This window comes from Staurois parvus, unplaced genomic scaffold (assembly GCF_062004578.1).
Source record: "Staurois parvus isolate SC_StPar_1 unplaced genomic scaffold, SC_StPar_1.0 ptg000352l, whole genome shotgun sequence".
NCBI classification, from domain to species: Eukaryota; Metazoa; Chordata; class Amphibia; order Anura; family Ranidae; genus Staurois; species Staurois parvus.
Window position 1 is genome coordinate 3,717,982 of NW_028318148.1, and position 22,406 is coordinate 3,740,387.

The 22,406-nt window shown below is 41.1% G+C and overlaps 1 protein-coding gene across 2 annotated transcripts in view; it reads right to left on the bottom strand.

Annotated features, from left to right (window-relative positions):
• Positions 1-22,406, bottom strand: part of COL5A1 (collagen type V alpha 1 chain) — a 298,677-nt gene that overhangs the window by 267,713 nt on the left and 8,558 nt on the right. The gene's annotated exons all lie outside the window — the stretch shown is intronic.

Sequence of the window (22,406 nt, forward strand, 5' to 3'; positions counted from 1 at the left end):
ATCACCTCATTTATGATCTCAGAAAGTTGGGAGGTAAGCCAAGATGCACCATGCACCCCAATACATATAGCACCAAAGGAGCTCTGGGATGAGTATAACACAATGTTAGGGTGCATGTGCTGTGTTTATTAGTATGCATGGTGGCATTATGTGACCCAGCAGTCGTGCACTCCAGACTTGGAACCCCCTTGCCACACTGCTGAATTACAAGGGGAGAAGAACCCCCTTCAACCCAACTATAGCAACAGAGAGAATAAGAGGCCTGGGCAGCTACCCAGTTCCCCGGAATCCCCTAAAAAGGCCCTGACTATTAAAGAGACATTTACAGGTAGAGGGAAAGGGGAAGGTACACGAATAGCAAACCCCCCTTTACCCTTAATACCTCCCTACCATCTAAAATAGCTGAAGACCCCCTTATGTACAGAATATTCAGACAAAGCACACACCCTCATCATGGAAAATAGAGGGGTTTGGCTCCAAAAAAAGCATCAGTCCCCCTGAGGACAGTTTGGAGATATAATTTGGAGGTATAATTACTGCCAGTGTCTGGGTGATATCACTGGCCAGAGTATGGATTCCATTTCTGAATGGAAAAATAACTTTTTACAGCCTTGATTACCTTTTACTTGTATAATAGAGTATCATTATTTGGCTTTTAGATCTGCTTTAAGGTGTTTTGAAAGCTTTCCTGCTAATATAATCATTTAGTTAATAACATGTAACTTTATTTCCACTTTTTATTCTCTCTAGAATTAAAACTGTTCTGCTGTCTGGGGAAAAGTAGAATTCGTTTAGCTTCATCTCTTTGCTGCTTTCTGATTTAAGGATTCAAAATTTAAGCCATATTTATTAGCCAGTATTTGTTGTTGGCTTTCCACCATGATCTTATGCCACCCCATCATCTTCCACTCACACTACTCTGGCAGTGCCAATTTTTACACAGAGTGATAGTCTGCAGATGCCGCTGACCACCTGGCTTGCCGATTGTTATCTCACACTGAACCTATGACTAACTGGAAGAAATGAGTCAGATTGTTCAGACTTCATCTTAAAGCAGACACAGCTGGGGTTGACAACCCCCACCCCATTTCCCAGACAGTATAATTCTGTTGTCTGCTGTAAAATATCACTTGCAATAATTATAGAACCAGCTCTTTAGGGGCTAAATAGTTGTAAAATAAAAAAATGAATTCATTTTCATAATAAAGCCTTGAAATACAGAGAAAAGTCCCATTATTGCCTGTGATTGAATTACATTTTCATTTAATCTTTTATAACTATAGTGCAATCGTCCAATCTAACTTGGTATTGTGGGAATACCCAACATTAAGTCATGTGAATATGTAGTCTAGGATTCTCAATGCTCTCTACTGGAGGCTAATTGTTTTCTCCTAATGTATATACTGTATATAAATTCAATAAAAATGTATTTTGGGCTAAATTGGGTAACGATTCTCTGGAACAATACACAACAGCACCAAACAAGACAAAAAAACTATACATTTTGAAGCAGTGTGCCCCTTGCATGTCTATTTTTTATATTAAGAACTAGTTTGAATGTATATAACCAAACTTGCAGCAGGTAGTATAGACAGGAATAAAGACAGCTCTTTGATCCATCAATCACTAAATGGAAATTCTGTCAGTGTACCCCATGGTACAGAAGCATCGGGTCCTTCCATCCAAACAGATAGACATGGCTGTCTTACATTGTCACTACAGATGAAGGACTGAAGAGATATATCTATAAACTATGATATTGCACATCCACAACAATGCACATCACAGTTCACACTGCTATACAGGGATTTACCTTTCTGGCATATTCTACAGTACTGTGAAAAACCTCAGCCTCTGAACCAGCAGAACTTACACTCTAATGCCTCCACCACAGTCATGTGCTATTACAGCATTATTATACATGTATTTATCGTAGCTGTGACAAACTATTCACATCACTCTCTGCACAAGAAGAGCTTAAAGTGGTTGTAAACTTTTTTTTTTAAATTAAAATAACAAACATGTCATACTTACCTGCTCTGTGCAGTGGTTTTGCACAGAGCAGCCCTGATTTTCCTCTTCTTAGGTCCCCCGCCGGAGCTCCTCTCCCCTGCTTAGTGCCCCCAGAGCAAGCAGCTTGTCCATAAGACATACAGAGCATGGATCGGAACCGTCCCCTGCTATCTCCTCACTGGCTGCGATTGACAGCAGCGGGAGCCAATGAGGAGAGCGAGACCCAAGAGAGCCGAGGCTCTCGTGCACAATGCTTGATCACGATCAGGCTCAGTTAAGTATTAGGGGGTGATGAGGGGAGCTGCATACTGAAGCTTTTCTACCTTCAAGCATAAAATGCATGAAGATAAAAATCTTCAATGTTTTAGAACCACTTTAAACTTTAATGTCCGACCACAGTCACACACTATTATATACATATAGTATACAGCTCTGATGTATTTCACCATGCAGTTTGAAGAACACTGAACCATTCATATTAGTCTCTGCACCATGGGAGGCTACATTATAATGTCCCCACCAGTCACACATACACACATTATACAACATCTTTGGACATCCACTAGCCATTACAGACTGTGTGACCTGAGCAAAAAAAGGCTCTTAAAGCTCAAATGTATTCTGTTTATATTTTGCCTTTCCTGGGTTTTACCCCCCCCCCTCCATGAACATGCTAATTAAATATTTGAATATAATCTGTTTTCATTACATACTTTATTTTTGACCCAGTAGTGTCTTCACTGGGTCTCAGTGCTTCTCTATCAAATGCAGGCATATCACGGCTGATGGAAGAGAGTAGCACGGTGCTGTACAGAGCTACTTCAAGATATCACAGTAATCCTCTCAATAGTCCTCAGCCCTGATATTAAAATACCTTGATGGTAGATGTCACTTTAGAGGAATATGCATTCCTTGCTCCAGAGCCGGGCTGTGTTTGCCCACTGACACACATGGCACGGCTTGGCCCCGCTCTCTGCACACTAGATTTGACTAACAGCAGCAGGAGCCTTAGGCTCCTCTGGCTCTCAGTCAATCCTGTGAGAGAGGGGAGGGAGGAGAGAAGCCTGGCAGACGAGCACAGCACTGGTCAATTGAGGTAAGTATTTAGATATGGGGGGGGGGTGCGTGAAACAGATACTGAAAATTTTTAAACCTTAATGTATAGAGTGTGATAGTGTAAAAGAATGATTTGACTTTAGAACCACTTTAAGCAGTTTCAGTACAACAGAGGAGCCTGTATGACTGTGCAAGAGTGAAGGTATGCTTGAGTTCAGCTTTCAATTCCAAGAAGACAACCTGTCTAGCAGTCAGGGGTTGGAGCTGATGGAGCTGATGGAGCTGTTCACTGTAGTATAGGTGATTCAATAGAAAAATACAGAGAAAGCAGCCTTATATTATGGTAGTTCACTAATGATGCTTGTGTTAATGATGTTTTCTTTTAAATCAAACCATCTGATATCAGATGCAAACACACTAGATTGAAGATTGGCCTCAAGAATCTGGTATGATTGAAGATTATTATGAATCTCATATCTGTTTCTATCTTTGACAAGATGAAAGCAAACATAAGAGCAATCCTGTGGACTGAGGCTAGAGACCCTGCATGGGGAAGGGGAGTGGCGGCCTTTGAAATGACACCCACGAGTCTCATTGTAGTGCAACTCTATCCATTCGCTATCCACATGTAGTAAGCATGGGCAATACATCAAATAACTTCCTATGTGTACATCTGCAGCACATTCATATACTGTATGTACATGTGGCTTTTTGGGGCCAAAAAGGAAAAGAAGTTTGATTCTCCAAGAGAGAGCTGCCAAAATACACATTAAGAAGTGTGGCCCTGTGTTCACACTGGCTATATAAGGCCCATATGGATGGGATCAACTGCAAAACCTTGAGATTGTGCCTGATCACCACACTGGATTTAACCACTTTTCCTCTGCCCTATAGCAGAAGTACTGCTACAGGGTGGCAGGGCTGTGCAAAATCATGTATATATACGTGATCCGCATTTCCATGTAGGGGGCGTGCGTGCTGCCCTACCAGCGTCGCTATTGGCGGCTAGGGATGTCAATCACTGGACCCCGGCCGGCGATTCCCAGCGGCACTCAGCCATCGTCGGGGTAAGCTGACAGGGGAGAGACCTGTGTGTAAACAACTCATGTCTCTCTCCTGTCAACATGGCCATGTTGTTTTGCATCTCTCTGCACAGCAGAGAAATACAAAGCAGCATGTCTCCCTAGTAAAACAGCACACAGTAAAACACACACAACACACAGTTAACCCTTTGATCACCCCAGATGTTAGCCCCTTCCTGCCCAGTGTTAGCACAGTGTCAGTACTTTTTATAAGCACTGATCACTGTATTAGTGTCATTGACATGTCAGTGACAGTTAGTTAGTTCCCCTCCCCCCAGTGTCAGAATTCCCACTGCAGTCGCTGATTGCCACCATTACTAGTATAAAAAAGTAAAAATTCTAGTATATATACCGCCATTTGCAGACGCTATAACTTTCACGTAAACCAATTAATTTACACTTATCAGGATTTTTTTTTAGCAAAGACATGTAACAGAATACATTTTGGCCTAAATTTATGAAGAAATTTAATTTTTAAATTTTTTTATTGAATATATTTTATAGCAAAAAGTAAAAAATATAGTTTTTTTTTAAAAAATTGTCTTTTTTTTGTTTATAGCGCAAAAAATAAAACATGCACAAGTGATCAAATACCCCCAAAATAAAACTCTATTTGTGGGGAAAAAAATGCCATAAATTTCATTTATGCTGCATGACCGCGCAATTGTCAGTTAAAGTAACGCAGCGCCATAACGCAAAAAATGGCCTGGTCAGAAAGGGGGTTAAATCCTCTGGAGGGCAAGTGGCTAACCAAATTTTTAGGACTCTATGCTTGACATCTGTGAACTGAAGAAAGTCATTTTGTTATCTTATGGAAAAGGAGATGATTTCTTTGGAGTTTATAAATATTTACCAAAATGGCAGTGCGATTTTCAGCCCATTCATTTGAGTGACGCTACCATGTCATGTTTTTGGAGCTTTTGTTTAGCTTGTTTTTGGAGCGGCACCATTCATTTGAGCGGGTCTCCATCCACTCCAAAAACACTCTTGTACCAAATTATGCCACTGAGCATAGCTATTGCGTTGCATGTTTTTTCACGTTTTGCACGCATTTTGTTGCACAGAAAACAAGTAGTAAAATGCACAATTGCTACCTGCATTTGTGGTGACACTAAGAAATAATGGCACCACAAGCGTGTCTGATGTTTTTTACGCATTTGCAGAAATGTAGGCAAAAATGTTTGTTTCTGCTATGCCCAGGTACAAAATACATCATCAGTTGATAAGGAGGATGTCGGTTGTCTGCACAGCTTCCTAGTTTGACCCTCCCTGCCCCTCTCGATCAGGGATCTAGGGTCACATTAGATCAGTAATAGAGAAAAACTGAGGGAGAAGAGAAACCATGGAATACTGGTCAGTACCAGTATACAAAAGTGTATTTGTGTTGGAAGAATAACTCACCTCTAATGTTGGGTGTCCTACATGTGTGGATGTTGCTGCATTATATAAAACTACTAGAATAACTTTTCACATCTTAGAATGGGGTGCCATTATAAAATTATGGATAGTCTTGAGGCACCCTCAAGACGGTCCATAATTTTAAAAGGTGCCTTGGGACTGTTCATAATTTCAAAGGGTGCCTTGACTGAGAAAACGTTGAGAAACACTGCTCTAAGGCCTTGTTCTCACCATGTACATAAAAACTAAGAAAAACGCACAGATTTGACTTGTATAGAATATTTTGGGCTTGTTCACACCATTTGCAGAGATGTGTATATTTTTAACATAGGACTCTGTTCACACCACACCTCTGCAGTGATGTGAGTTTTTATCTGTGCAGAAAACTGCATAAATGTTGCCAGGGCTTTTTTATAGACCATAGACTCCTCGCAACAAATAACTCCCCCAGCAACAATAGATCCTCCCTATCAACAGCAACCCTCTAGCAGTAAGCAACAATATATCTTTCCCTCAACAGTAGATTCCTCTCAGCAACAATTGACCCCCCAGCAACATACGATCCCCCCAGCAGCACCAATAGACCTCTCCGGTAACAATAGATCCACTTGTCCCCCAACAACGATAGATCCCCCAGCAGCCAGCATCAATAGACCCCCCAGCACACTCCAGCACCCCTTGCCATTACAAGGAGGTGCTGGAGGTGCCGGAACTATGTTCCCCCACTTTCCCACTGAAAAAAAACTCTGCATGTTACAAATTTCTGTGCAAAGAAAATCTGCACATACCAGTGTTGTGGTGTGAACAGGGAACATAGAAACAATTGTTTTCTTTGTGTCCTTGAAAAGACCTACATTTAGAAATACACACTCCTTTGCACAGGGTGTGATCAAGCACAAAATATTATATGCAAGTCATATCTGCATGTTTTTCCATCAATTTTTATGCACATATGGTGTGAATGAGGCCTCAATATTTTCTTTTATATGTGTATGTTCACATGTGTATTTTATGAACCATAGTCTCTATCATTTCCTGTACTTTTTCCATCTGAAGCACCTTGGTGATCCTACCAGTCACCTTTGTTTCTTCCTGACCACACAAAGCACAGTTTTCATAATCTGGTTGGCCATTCAGAAGTACAGGACACACAACATGTCTCTTGAACACGCTGCCCTCTCAAGCACAGCCTGCATCTGGCCCAGGCTGATCAAACTATAGAATAAAAGCACACTGTGTGTCTGCACGGTGTCCTGTAACCCCTCCCCTCACTACCAGAAAGAAGAGATACATGGTCATATGACAGACCTTTTTAACCATGTAAAAAAGGTAAGAAAGATCATTTCTGAAACTAAGCAAAAGGAATTATGGAGTCTGCATAGTTATAATTGTATTAGAAAGTGTCTATAACATTGTATGTTCTCAACTACTTTAACTTCGAAGTTAGGACACTAATAAAAACAATTCTGGTATCAACCAGCTAGATAAGTCTAGGGCCTCAGCCAGCTTACATTCTCAGATCAGCTGTATTAAAAAGTAATATGGCAACAAACCACCAAGCATGTCCTAAAAAGCCACTCCTAAAAAGGCCACACACCACTGCTCCTGTCCAAAAAACCTACACACTGCCAGGCCTGTCCCAAAATGCCACACACCATAAGACCTATCCCAAAATGCCACACACCACCAGGCCTGTCCTAAAAGGCCACACACCACAAGACATATCTGCCATTTCCTAGATTGTAAGCTCTAACGAGCAGGGCCCTCTGTTTTCTCTTGTACCAAATTGTATTGTAACTGTAATGTCTACCTTTATTATGTAAAGCGCTGCACAAACTGTTGGCACTATATAAATCCTGTATAATAATAATAATCTATGGTTACATGTCACCAGACCTGTCCTAAAAATTCAGTCCGGAATGGTCATACACCACCAAGCCTGTTCTACAAGACCAAACACCACTAGGCCTGTCCTGAATGGCTGCGCACTACCAGAAAAGTCCTAAAAGGCCAGTACTAAATGTCTACATGCCACCAGACTTGCCCTAAAAGGCCACACACCACCAGAGTTGTCCCAAATGGCCAAAAGTATTGGGACATCCACAGGGGCGGACTGACAACTCATGGTGCCTCCGGGCAATAGGGGATCATGGGGCCCCTGTGTCCTTGCCCACACTTAAAGCACACCCAAAAAAGCCTATAAAAAGGTACCAGGGGCATTTCTTGGGGCCCCCTTCTGACCCTGGGCCCTCGGGCAGTGCCCGAGTGCTCGAATGGTCAGTCCGCCCCTGGACATCCCTCCAAATCATTGGATTCAGGTGCTCCAATCACCTCCATGGCCACAGGTGTATAAAATCAAGCACCTAGGCATGCAGACTGCTTCTACAAACATTTGTGAAAGAATGGGTCACTCTCAGGAGCTCAGTGAATTCAAGCGTGGTACCGTGATAGGTTGCCACTTGTTCAATAAGTCCATCTGTGAAATTTCCTTGCTACTAAATATTCCACGGTCAACTGTTAATGGTATTATAACAAAGTGGAAGCAACTGGGAACAACAGCAACTCAACCACAAAGTGGTAGGCCTGGTAAAATGACAGAGCAGTGTCAGCACATGCTGAAGCACAAAGTGCGCAGAAGTTGCCAACTGTCGTCAGAGTCAATAGCTAAAGACAATTTCATGAAATTGTTACCGACGTGGTGAAAATCTCATGTCAATAGCACCTTTAGAAATATATTTACCTAAAATAATGGGAACGTGTTCAATACTTATTTTACCTGATTGATATATATATATACACACACATTATATATACCAGCATTTACAGTACATATATAATATTTGTCAGTGAAGAAGATAAAAAGAATAAAGAAACAATTGTAACAGAGTAATAGGGCAGTCAGTTCAACACCTATTACATAGTACAGAAAAGCATATGTGCTAGATGCATCTGTACTCAGCCATAGGGAAGTGTGGCCTCTGTGCCACATGAGACCTTAGGGGAGAGCACCGGATACCATGTTAAAATGACACCAAAGAGTAACTCTTAGGAAGCCCCAGCCGAAGATAGAAATATAGAAGTATTAGTAAGGAAGCAATCTCCCTTTCTGATTGGCTCATGCCAGCTAGCTCCCAGGGTACAGCCTGCCAACCCTGTCTGACAGCAGAAGGCAGGCATGTCTATCTAATTCAGAGATCTTGGCACTAAACTGAGACGCTATTAGACTCCCAAGGGATGCCAGTTAATGAAATAAAAGACATAATTATGGCGTACTCAGCAGATGGCACTCCAGGCTGTGCAATTATCTGCTAAGGAGGAACCCTGTCTATAAACAACTTAACATTCCCACACACGTGTTAATTTGTATCCATCCATACAGCAAAAATTAGCAAGGCTACACAATGAACACAATTCTGTTTCCTTTATTGTGTAAAGTGTAGTCTAAAAAGACACACTGGGGGAGATTTTTATTAAAACTGCTGCACTCAGAATCTGGTGTAGCTGCGCATGGTAGCCAATCAACTTCTAACTTCAGCTTCTTCAATTAAGCTTTGAAAATAAAACCTGGAAACTGATTGGTTTATGTGCAGAGCTGCACCAGATTTTGCACCATGCAGTTTTAGTAAATAAATCCTACTGCGACCGCATAGCATCATTCATTTGGTCATCACCAATCTAAACAATATCCACAATATTAATACACATGAAATACAATAAGAATTATGGTATTCCTATTGTCCAAGAGGAGTGAGACTCTGATGCAGAGAAAAACACAAGTGGGAGCTAAGGCTAACGTATGTTGCATTAATGCAGCCTATTGAAATCAACGCACTAAATTGTCCCAAAAATTGGGCATCAAAAAATGTTTCTACAATCCACTATGGTGCATTGCCATGTACAGAAATGCATGCATATTGCCTTAATGTGATAGAGTGCTATTCTAGAGTGCTATTCAAAATGAACAGCAAGGCAATGTATCAACGCAAGTAACATGTTTGATCATTCATAGACGTAAATCGCCTTGCAAACAAACTCAGTCACCACTGACTGACTGACCCTTAATTACCCTATCAGAAATTCAAAATATTACTTCTCTTTTTTTATCATTAAGAAAAAAATGTTGGCTTTAAAGCAGAACTCTGGTCAAATTTTTTTTTTACCAAAGCTGTGCCCCCACCACATGGATCAGCTGTTCATTTTTTTTAGGAGTGAGGACAAAGCTCATACTCACCTGACCCACCGATCCTTTGGAAAACCACGCTCCCCCACAGTCCAGTGGTGGACTGTTCCTGTCTGAGGAGCATGTATTGAGCATGCTGATGTCAGGAACAGTCCATTTACAAGACAGCTGGACCTTGAGGGGGATAAAGGAGCTGATAGGACCAGTCTTGCACAGGGAGGATAGGCAGGTCAGGTGAGTATATCTTCAGTGTCCTCTCCCCTAGAACAAAACGAGCAGTTAACCTGTGCATTTCCTGGAATTTTGCTTTAGGTTCTACTTTAAAGTGTTACTAAACCCAGGACCCTGCATTTACTATATCTGGTCTTCCACAGTACACAGAATATGGAAATGCAATTATTTTAATAAATAAAAACTGCTAAATACCTTTTCCCATCAGCAGTATATAGCAGTTCTGAGATTTCTATCAGTGTCTGGCTAAGCACTGGCTAATCTTGTAGGAGGAGTTTTCATTCTCCTCTGACTGTCCTATGAGGCTGCATAACCCATGACCTTCTGTCTGGACAGTGATAATTGGCCCTGTGTCGATCACATGCACCCTCCCAAAAAAAAAATCTCTAGCAATGCATACCAAACAGAGCATGTGCAGACTTGCTACTGCTGCTCTAACTATGGCAGATGCATTGGGGACAGCAAAGGGGAGGATCAGAGAAGACAGGATCAAACATCTGTTTTACACAATGTGGAGGATTAATCCCTTTGTTTCCACAGTGAGTATAACAAGCATGCTTTACTGCATATACAGGCTGATTTTACTGTTGTGGGTTTAGTAACACTTTAAGGAAATTATCTCCACTGGGACATCCAAAGTTCAAATGGATAGTGCACGTTATTGCACTTTGCATATCATCAGATCACTTTCATTCTCTTAATAAAATATCCTGTTACAAATCAGTGGAAAGGACTTGTATGTCTTTAATTGATAGTGGATGTGATTCTACCTACGGCTGACGATTTTCCAGTAGTACCCAAAGCACCTTGATTATTTCATTCTGCATTCCTTCCAAATTCCTGTTACAGATATGAAAATAATTAATCAAATATTCTATCTCCTTAACGCTTATCTGATAACCTGCAGGGCAAACCCATTCCAAAATAATGCTAAAGACATAAATAGAAAGGAATCTGAGTTACTGAGACATGCGGTAGGGTGTAAACTAGAATACACAAGCCAGTGACAGCAAGCGGAGGTGCATCAGGGAGGGGAATCACTGTCTGGCTATGGCTTAAACATTGTTATAAACTTAGCAGAAAGCCATTTTGCATCCATTCTATGAACTCCTACATCTGGATGTTAAAGCACAACTCTAACCAAAACATTATTTCCAATTTGTACAGATAGGGATGGGTTAGAACTGTATTTTTTTTATTGCTTCCTGTGTCCCCATTGCATAGATTTATCCTCGCTTCAAACAAAAAGAAAAAAGACGTTATGATATATGCACCAGGTAGATATTACTCAGACTATAATTTTTTATATTAAAAAAGTACAAAACTTTATTACAGATATTTTCTGTTTTAAAAGTACATAGCTCCTATTAAAAACCTAAACTTGATCAATAGTCAGTCTACACATTTCGCACGTATACCACTTCTTCAGGACTATGAATGTATTATATCATAACTTCACAGAGTGGTCTTAGTCCATCTATAAAAAGGACAATAAATCACATTATAATATGGAACAACACACAACAGTGAGAAACCAATAAATAACAGTATACAAAGTCACATAATAAACACACCAGATTATTATAAGAATCGCTAATCGCAGCATTAAGTCCTGGAGGTTGAGTTGCCTTCAACCTGAAGATCCATTTGGTCTCAATTTGAAGAATCCTCTTGCCAAATCTTGTAAGATTTTCCGTATAGAGTCACTTTGTTTATTAAATTTTTTAATAGGTCAAATCCTGAACGTATCTTTTTCTTTCTCTGTATAAAATAAAAGTAAGTCTCGTGGGCTGGTTTTCTCCCTTTGGTAGGCTTTTGAAGAGATTTTTGTTGTACCCTCATTTTAGAACACTCTTAATGTCAATGCCTGTCTTTCAAATTGTAAATCGTCCAAACAATTTATTTAGACCCTGTGGGTATAGCTGGCCTGTGGGTATAGCTTTAATGACATATTGAGGATGTGCGCTGTTTTGTGTATCAATGCATTCCAGCAGTTGGTTTGTGAAAGGGCTTGTGGTAATAGCCCTACTGTTCTCCTATGCAATGATCAAATCCACAAATGGTAGTGACTGGTCATCCCAATTAATGGTAAATGTAAGGTTAAAATTGTTGTAATTCACAAGAACCACAGGCATTCACATGGTCCTGTCCAAAAAATAAAAACATTGTCTATATATCTCCAGCAGAGGGACACATGGCAGAGATATCCCCACAAAGTCTCTAAGAAAGAATGATGTACTCCCACCTCCCACCCTCAGTACAGGTTTGTGTAAGAAGGGGGACAGGTTGTCATCATCACTCCATCCTACCCCTGGATGTAGTTGGAGCCATGAAAATTACTTTGTTGATGTTGGGGTTACTTGTATATTTTTCCCAGTTGTGGAGAGTTATATACATACATTAGTTTCCTATCTTTTAGGCTTTTTCTCTGCTGTGTTTTGTTTTTTCACCTCTATCCTGGCTCTCTGATGCTTCCTTGCAGCCTGGGGACGGCATTTACAGTGCACCCACATTTATGTCTGTAGGTAATGAATGTTTTTTTCTCTGATGGCCCGTTTCTACTGTTTTTTTTTAATGTGTGACTTTGTATACTGTACATTATTGGTCTCTTATTGATACTTGTGTGTAGTTTTATATTATAATGTGATTTAATGTCCTTTTTATAGATGAACTAAGACCACTCTGTGAAGTTATAACACATATATAGTCCTAAAGAAGTGGTATAATTGCAAAACATGTAGGTGACTGTTGGTCAAGTACAATAAGTCCTCTACTTACAAACAACAGAGTTGCGAACTTTCAAAGAAACGAACAAGCATTTACATGCCAAATCACGAAAGTAGCTCACGTGTCTGCCGGACAATGTCAGCTTCGTGCACCCTCTGTCATAAGCGGTTGTTCTGCTGCGTACTTTACTGTATAGTACAATATTGTACAGTAGTACAGTGTTGATTTCAAGCCTAAGATGTCTGGAAGCAAGTATAAAAGCAGCGGTCTTGTCTGGTCACTCAATGCCAGCCCCTGTATGTCAGCTGTTATACTGTTCTACTTTACCTTTCAAGGTAGAGTAAGATTAAACCTCCTTTCTTAACAGTATTTCTTGTGTTTTTTATGCATTATTTGTGTGAAAATTATTATAAACCTTACTTTGTTGGACTTAAAAACAAATTGGACTTACGAACGAACTCACAGAATGGAACTCGTTCGTAAGTAGGAGCTATGTATTTTGTATGGAAAGTTTATATAATAAAGTTTTGTACTTTTTTAATATAAAAAAATGATAGTCTGAGTAACATCTTCCTTGGGGATATAGCATAAAGTCCTTTTTTTTCTTCTCTTTGTTTTAAGTGTGCCAAGACACAGGATGATATTGTCAGAAAAATTATACATATTGATGCTTTATTGTCCTACTTCCTCTCTCTTTATCCTCTCTTCCTGTCTCTTTCACAAGGACAAGAATGAATGGGATCTCTCTCTGAGAGTGACAGAGGCAGAAACGCATTTTAGTAGAGTGGGGAGGGGTTAGACTGTCTGGTGTTTTTTGCTTCATGTGTCTTCCTGTTCCAGTCATACCTGCACCCTCTAATTTCTAGTCTTGGTGTCACAGGGATTGGAAGTTGGGGAAATCTCTACATTGAGGACACAGAAAAACACTTGACAGAAGTTTGAAAACAAAAAAGATGCATTAAGGATACAGTTGGATTTTAATTCTTTAGGTAATATTTACTGCAATTAGCTAAACCCTTTTATTTAATTTACAATAAGTAGTGTGAAACTATAATTTTGAAATATTTCCAAGATAAAATGCTTTTCATAATATACATTTTCACCAATAATTAAGTATAATATAGCATGCCAAACCTCTCAGATATTTATTTATTTTAAGTAGGCAGGGTGGGAGTAATTTTGTATCACAGACCAAAACTCAGGAGGGAGAGTGTCAGGTTAGATTTGAAACAATTGTAACAATCTGCCACAAACGCAAAAAATATAGTTTGTGAAGTTGGTGTAGTCATGAAAATGTGGTTCCTGTAGCTGATTGTTCAATAAAGGGAGTAAAATATATATGCCAACTTCCAAACACTTGTCCCTTCAATCAGTGTGTTAGTAGATGAGAACTGCTCAGATACATTATGTACAACATTGGGGCAGACAAAATATTAGGTTGTGCATAGCAACCAACCAGTTTCTATCTTCAGCGTGTTCAGTTAAGCTTGGAATATGAAAGATAGAAGCTGACTGGTTGCCATGCACAACTGATCCAGATTCTTTCTGCTTCGCTTTTGATAAATAACCCCCATTGTGTGCAATGAGAAGCAGAGAAACAAGCTGTTCTGAGTAGGGTCGGGGCCATGTTGCCATTAATAGTTTAAATAACCCAGCAAATCTTAACCAGAGGTCCTAGGTCCTACAGAGGTTGCTAGCGATTCCTTGAGCTGTGGCTGATTGACCTCCCTGCATAGTTCTGGGGCCAATGCTACTTGGTAGAACCAGCAGCATGACACCAATTTTTACGGCTGTCTGTAAGGATGGCATTCTGACTACCAGTATGAGGAGCACATTCTTCCCCAATGTATGGGGCATTTTTCCCACTCACCGATAAAATGAATTGGTCCAGGAGTCCCCTGAGACCTGAAGATTATTTCAAGGGTTCCTCTAGGGTACTACCCTGCTATGTTGAATGACCTATGACATATCCCATGCTTTATTTTATTTTCACAAATGTGGTTACAAAACTCTGTGCTATTTGTTTGCATACAATTAATGCATAAAAACAAACATCTGCTTCAGGGCTGATTTACACCAATATGCAGTGTGATAAAGGGCAGCACATTTCCTGCGGTGCCTGAAACGCACTGCCCTTGCACTATGCATGTGGGTGCCAATGTATTGTTAATGGCATCCCAAATACAGATTGCAAATGCAGTGTTTTTGCAGCCACCAAATTGCATGGAACTGTGGTACCATCAATGCAGTTTGGTGCAGTCCATTCTAAAAAAGTAGTGCTTGAGCTACTTTTCCTGTTGTCCAGTGCATTTCGAAGGCCATTCAATTGAATAGGCTGTTGAAATGGACTGCACAGAATCGCACGAGAACATGTGCATTCCAGTGTGATTTCAGTCTTTCTATGAATTAATATCTTTTTTTAACCACTTGTTGACCGCGCTATAGCTGAATGACTGCTACAGCGTGGTCGTCCAGTTCTGGGAGGGTGTCATATAACATCTTCCCAGAAACTGCACCCGAAACTCTTTGTGATTGCTGTGTCCTTTGGACACAGCTGATCATATGTCAGGGTAAAGGGCCAATCACAGGGCCAATCACTGTGTCCAATCACAGCTGATCACGATGTTAACACACTTGCCAGTTATCTGCAATACTTTCCTCACACTGTCACAGCATGAGGAAAGTACTGCCGATAACTGGCAAGTGTGAAAGCAGACATCTACACTGATAATCAGGGCACTGATTATTAGTGCCCTGATATCAATGCAGCCCCAATAGTACCCATCAGTGCCCAGCAGTGCTGCCAATCAGTACCCAGCAGTTCTGCCAGTTAGTGCCCATCAGTGCATCCAGTCAGTGCCCATCAATGCTGCCACTCAGTGCCACCGAACGGTGCCCTTCAGTGCTGCCTATTAGTGCCCATCATTGCCGCCTATCAGTGCCGCATATCAATACAGCCTCATCAGTGCCTCCTCATCAATGCCCACAAGTGCCATCTCATCAGTGCCCATCAGTGCTTCCTGATCAGTGCAGCCTACCAGTGCCCACCAGTGCTGCCTTAACACACATCAGTGAAGGAGAAAAATTACCTGTTTGCAAAATGTTATAATAGAAACTAAGAAAAAGGGTTTTTTTTTCAAAATTTTCAGTCTTTTTTCTGTTTTTTCAGCAAAAAATAAAACACCCAGTGGTGATTAAATACCATCAAAAGAAAGCTCTATTTCTGTGGAAAAAAATTATAAAAATGTCATATTGGTACAGCGTTGCATGACCGCGCAATTGTCATTCAATACGCTACAGCGCTGAAAGCTGAAAATTGGCCTGTGCAGGAAGGGGGTAAAAGTGCCCAAGTGGTTAATCAAGCATATTTAAATCCAAAGCTTTGATTTTTGAATAGAGCAGGGAAAGAGTTGGAACACTGAAGATTTCTTCCTATACTTTCTGCGATAGAACATAACAGAGAAAAAGAGGAGATTTCTCCAAAATAAGGAGAAATCCCTTTTGTACAACTGTCACTAGAACAGGTGTCTCCACTGAAGACTTTTTCCTGTCCTGGTGATAACTATGTAAATTTAGATTTCCCATCACTTCCAGTTACTGACTATGGTAACCAGGACAAATGTAACTGGAAATGTACCCAGATGGAACACAGAGAGCAATGAACCCCTCACAGGGGTTCTAACCCTTCCTCTCTCCATTTTAAACAAAGAAAATCATTTTTGACTGTAGATACACTTTTGAATAAATCTTTCCTAAGAGAATTTGTTAGGAGGCTGCCATTGCTGACCCCCGTGTGAGGATGCTAATGGCTTTTATCACTATTCTCTGGTTTCAATACTAGCAGTCAATGACCTGCAGCAAATCAAAGAAAACCTTGAAGTCCTAATCTGCATCAGATACTATAATATAAAATGAGATGTCACCTTTATTTCTCTATGGAAAGGTTTCCTTTAAGAAATAAAATGCTACAGTTAAGCAGCAGTCAGCTGACATATCAGCCTTGATCTGCTGCAAAATATTAGCTAATTTTTACTGCACTCTGCTAGGAAGCCATTGTTGTGGGTCCAACAAATCCATGTATTTGTTCTCTGTTAATAATGCTACTGGGCTCCCAGCAAGAAGTTTAATTAAACGCCTGGAGTAATGGTCAGTCCCCACAGCTGTTTTTGTGTTTATCTGACAAATTTAAAAGGTCTGATCAGTCAATATTCCCCCCTTCCAATCCTGCCACAAAAGAGATTGCCCAGCAGCTGGCTGTAATTAAAAGGACAGTGTGCAGAAGAGGTAAGCTGTAAATATTTGCTGTTTTCTGCTTAGAGAAGGAGACAAAGACAACTGTGAGGTCTGCTGAGCAAACAAGTAACAGAAAGAATTCTAAACCAACAGCAGGACCCGAATAGTGTTTTAAGGGGAACCCTAAAACCATACAGTCATGGCCAAAAATATTAGTACCTCTGCATTTCTGTCAGATAATGCACCACTTTGTCCAGAAAATTGTTTCAATTACAAATGTTCAGGCATACTCATGTTTATTTCTTTTGTGTGTATTGGTATGACACATTAAAGTGGAGAAACAAAAAGCCAAATATGACACATTCCATGAAAAATGGACTGGATAACGTTATTGACACCTTCTCAAAATTGTAAGAAATAATTGCATTCCAAGTTTGTGATGCTCCTGTAATTTATAATTAAACTCACCTGTATCAATTAACAAGTGCTGACAATATAGAAATCACACCAGCAACCAGTTAAAATGGTGAAAAATGTACTCAACCTTCCTGTTGTGTGTCTTTGTGTGCCACATAGAGCACGGAGAAGAGAGAAAGCAGTGAAGAATTGTCTAAGGATTTGAAAACAAAACTTGTGGAAGAGCATGGACAATCTCAAGGTTACAAGTCCATCTACACTCTCCAGAAATCTTAATGTTTCTTTGTCCACTGTGCACAACATTGTCAAGAAGTTTACATGGCACTGTAGCTTATCTCCCTGGTTGTGGATGAAAGAGAAAAATTGATCAAAGATTGCAACAACAGATTGTTAGAATGGTGGATAAAGAACCTCAATCAACTTTCAGACAAATTCAAACTGACCTTCCCGCACAGGGTACAACTATGTCAGCTCTCACTATACGTTGCCATCTGAATGAAAAGGGAAGCTATGGTAGGAGACCCTGGAGGACCCCACTGCTGACACAGAAACATAAAAAAGCCAGACTGGAGTTTTCCAACACTTACCTGAGGAAGCCAAAATCCTTTTGGGAGAATGTGCTGTGGACAGACAAGACAAAATTACAGCTTTTTGGTAAAGCCCATCATTCTACGGTTTTCAGAAAAAGAAGTGAGGCCTTTAAAGAAAAGAATACAGTCCCTACAGTCAAACATGTTGGAGGTTCACTGATGTTTTGGGGTTGCTTTGCTGCTTCAGGCACTGGATGTCTTGAACGTGCGCATTGCATTATGAAATCTGAAAACTTCCAAAGAATTCTGGGGGGCAATGTAGGGCCCAGTGTCAGAAAGTTGGGTCTCCATCAGAGGTCATGGGTCTTACAGCAGGACAATGACCCAAAGCACGTGCCAAAAAGAACACAGAAATGTTTTAAGACAAAGAGTACTGATGAGTCCAGATCTCAATCCTATAAAGCACTTGTGGACAGATCTCAAAACAGCAGTTGGTGGGAGAATTGTTTAAATGAAAATGTTTTTGTATTTGAATAATATGATTATTTATTGATGTTAAGTGGAAATATTGAAAACTAATTAAAAAAAAAGAGCTGTTGGGAAAAGAAACCCTTCCAATCTGAGAGACCTGGAGCAGTTGGCAAAAGAAGAGTGGGCCAAATTTCCAGTAGAGAGGTGTAAGAAACTAATTGATGGTTACAGGAAGCAATTGATTTCAGTTATTTTTTCCAAGGGGTTGTGCTACCAAATATTAAATTGAGGGTGCCAATAATTTTGTTCAGTTCATTTTTGGGGTTTTGAGTGGAAAGTGTCAGATTTGGCTTTTTGTGTTTCCACTTTTGTGTGTCATACCAATACAAGTAAAAGAAATAAATATGAGAATGCCTAAACATTTGTAACTGCAACAATTTTTTTCTGGAAGAAGTGGTGCATTATCGGACAGAAATGCAGGGGTGTCAATATTTTTGGCCAGGACTGTAGCTTAACTTGCCAACCGCACTATAGCTGAATGATGGCTACAGTGCGGTTGTCCAGTTCTGGGAGGGTGTCATATGACGTCCTCCCAAAACACGCCCTCCTGTGCTCCTCCGGGGGCGTGCATCCAGCAATCTTCATAATTGCTGTGTCCCTATGGACACATCTGATCACGTGATGTGGTAAAAGGCCAATCACAGCGGCCTTTTACCACGTGATCAGCTGTGTCCAATGACACAGCGGATCACCGGTACATGCAGTTGCCGGTTATCGGCTGCACTTTCCTCACTCTGTCACAGTGTGAGGAAAGTACTGCCGATAAACGGCAATTGTCAGAGGACGGATCGGCACCGATCATAAGTGCCCTGATGATCAGTGCCCAGCAGTGCCACCCACCAGTGATGCCCACCTGTGACCAGCAGTGTAGCCCACAAGTGTCCAGCAGTGCCACCCACCTGTGCCTTAGTAGTGCCACCCACCAGTGCTCATCAGTGCCACCCATCAGTGTTGCTCAGCAGTGCCACCTATTGGTGCCCATCATTGTTGTATATCAGTGCAGCATCATCAGTGCCAGCTCATCAGTGGCGCCTATCAGTGCTGCCTATCCGTGCCACCTCATCAGTGCTGCCTATCAGTGCCCATCAGTGCTGCCTATCACTGCAGCCTCATCAACGCACATCAGCTGAAAATTGGCCTGGGCAGGAAGGGGGTATAAGTGCCCGGTAGGCAAGTGGTTAGATAATGATGGCACACAATCCCTTTGTGTATGCTGAAAGACCACTGTTTCCTACAGGTTAGGTTCGGCTTAGTTCACATCTGTGTGGTGCAATTTAGGTGCAGTGTATTTTAGGTGCATATAAAATTATGTGCTTTCATCAAATAACTTTAATCAAAATGTACTCCATGTAATGTGTGTTTTGATGGTAGTGCAGCAAGCAAGTTTAACATTTAACTCACCGCACCTAACGTGTACGTAAAACACACAGGTGTGAATAGGGCTTTGATATTCCCTCAACATCCTACAGATCATAAGGATATTAAGGCCCCAGGAGACTGAGAAGAAAAGATGGCCAGTCCCTACAAATAAGGACAGCTGGGAGCTATGCTAACCACAAAGCCACCGCATTGACCACCATGACAAAAGGGCAAGGGAAACCCTGTTTTCATAATATTTTCCAAGACCACAAATTCAAATAAAGCTTAAGACAGCCCTCCTAACTAGGGATAAACTCAGGCCTGTTTGGATCCTAGTCCAAACCCATCTGAATGATCCCATCAAGAAGCTGTCATCTGTCCTTGGCAAAGGCATTTCCCATAGCAGTGCATATACAAGGGGCATCAGTGGACTTGCCCAATTATAAGGAGGCATTCCCTGCCCTGCAGCCACACGTATACACGCTCCTTGTATGAGTGCAGCTGCAGGGAATACCATGCCCACATATGATTGGCCAAGGACAAATGACATCTTCATGGCAGGAGCGCTCACTTGGGTTTGGACTAGGATCCAAACACATCTGAGCTCATCCCTACTCTTAACCAATGCTGTGATTCTAAACAGATCATAGAATTACCACTGCATGCAGTAAGATCTCCAGGACCAGTGCTGCAGATTTGTGTCATTTTCCAACAGTTCTCATCTTTTGTTCACCCAGATATTACATAGGTGATGCCACCTGAAAATGACACAAAGGGTTGTATAATATTATTGGACCAACCACAAACAGATAACTACCGCAGACAAGAACTTCCTGCCCCTATAAGTATCAATAGGCATTGAGGACCACCACAATCCAGCAGCTGTCAGAAGACCCGAACAGCAGCTGCATTCAATTGGATACAGCCAACGCTCGACTGACAATTTTGCATCCTTTCATTTGAAGGATTTTGGTTGGGAGGGTAGCAACAGAGTCTTTTAAGGAGCAAATTTCAGCCAGTTCATCAAGAACTGGACAAAATTTACATAGTGTATGACCATATTAACACTAGGCCTGCTTAAAAGCAGCAAAAGGCCCAGTCCCTGTTCTAATTGAAAAATAAAATAATTTGCAAAGAAGTGACAGTACTTCTTTGTGCCTGATATTGTAGGCGCGTGTGGGAGGACTGTGTTATAGGAATCCATCTCAGCATGACTGGCGATGGGACGAGCCCAGAGGTGTAAAGAATAAGTAGGCAGAAAGTACACTAGTTACAAGGGTTGGTGAAAACACACGAGCCTCAAAGGGATTGTAAAGGCATTTTTTTAATAACAAACAGGTTTATACTTACTTGCTCTGTACAATGGAATTGCACGAAATGGCCCCGAACCTCCTCTTCTCGGGTCCCCTGCTGCTGCTCCTGGCTCCTCCTCTTCTGCAAGTGCCCCCATAGCAAACTGCTTACTATGGGGGCATTCGTACGGGGTTCAGTGCTAAGCTGCCACTGCCTGCATCCATAGACACAGACAGTGCAGCTCGGCACTGCTCTCCACTCCCTCCTCACTGCATTTGACTGACAGCAGCGGGAGCCAATGCCTATCAATCCCTGTGTGAAGAGGTAGAGAGGAGAGAAAGGGAAAAATGTGTATATAATGCTTTTTGTATGTATACAAAGGGTTGTTTTGCAGGGTGAGAGTTTACAGGCATTCAGTTGGCTGCATTTTGGACTGCACTCCAACTGCAGTCCAAAATCCAGGCTATCCTATGAGCACAGTTCACACTATTGCAGTGCAGTGTAGAAAAGTATAGCTCACTTCATTTTTCCACACCACAAACATGCAAAAAGGCATGCAAATGCACTGCAACACATCATGGTGCACATAGAAGCCCAAGGAAAGATAGAAGAAGAAGTGACCTCACAGGTCAAATACAGATAGAAAAGCGCCCATCAACCGTATGTAAACGTGCATCAACTACATGTAAAACACGTATCAAATGTATGTACAACGAAAAAACCTGCAGTTACGTGCAGTTCCTGGCGTGAGTGGGCCCTAAGTGTTGCTGGATCATTTCAAACTGGCCACTTTTGCAGATATAGCTGGCCTCTTTTTACAAGTATGTAAAACATTAGAAATAAGCGCCTATACTGTTTAAAATCCAGTAATACACTGTCTCGCCCTGCTCTGCACATGCTCAGTTGGTGTTTATTTTTCAGCAGTGTGCTGAAAATGTAGAGGATAACCTGCTGACAGCCTAAAGATTTATTGGTGCTCAGGGGCTCTGAGCTTTAGCAAAATGGCAGCCTTCAAGAAGAAGCAGGAACAATGCTGGAGGCAATTTACAGCTCACACTAATTTTGTTAGCATAATTATTAATGTGGAATGTATGTTCCTTGCTAAAGAACATTTTTTTTTTGTCAAGTTGTTATGGGTAAAGTTCCACTTTAAGTTACACCTCTGCATGAAGTAATAAATGAAGCTTTCCTTTTATAGAGCTGTAGAGAAATGTTTCTGGCATGCAAGCTGGGCTTTTGATAAGTCAGTGCCAGGAGGGAAACTTAGTACCAGCTGCTCTCTCACTGGTGCTGACCCTAAGTTGCACCACACATCAGTCCATCCCAGCATTTATCATAATGGGTCATACAGAGCCA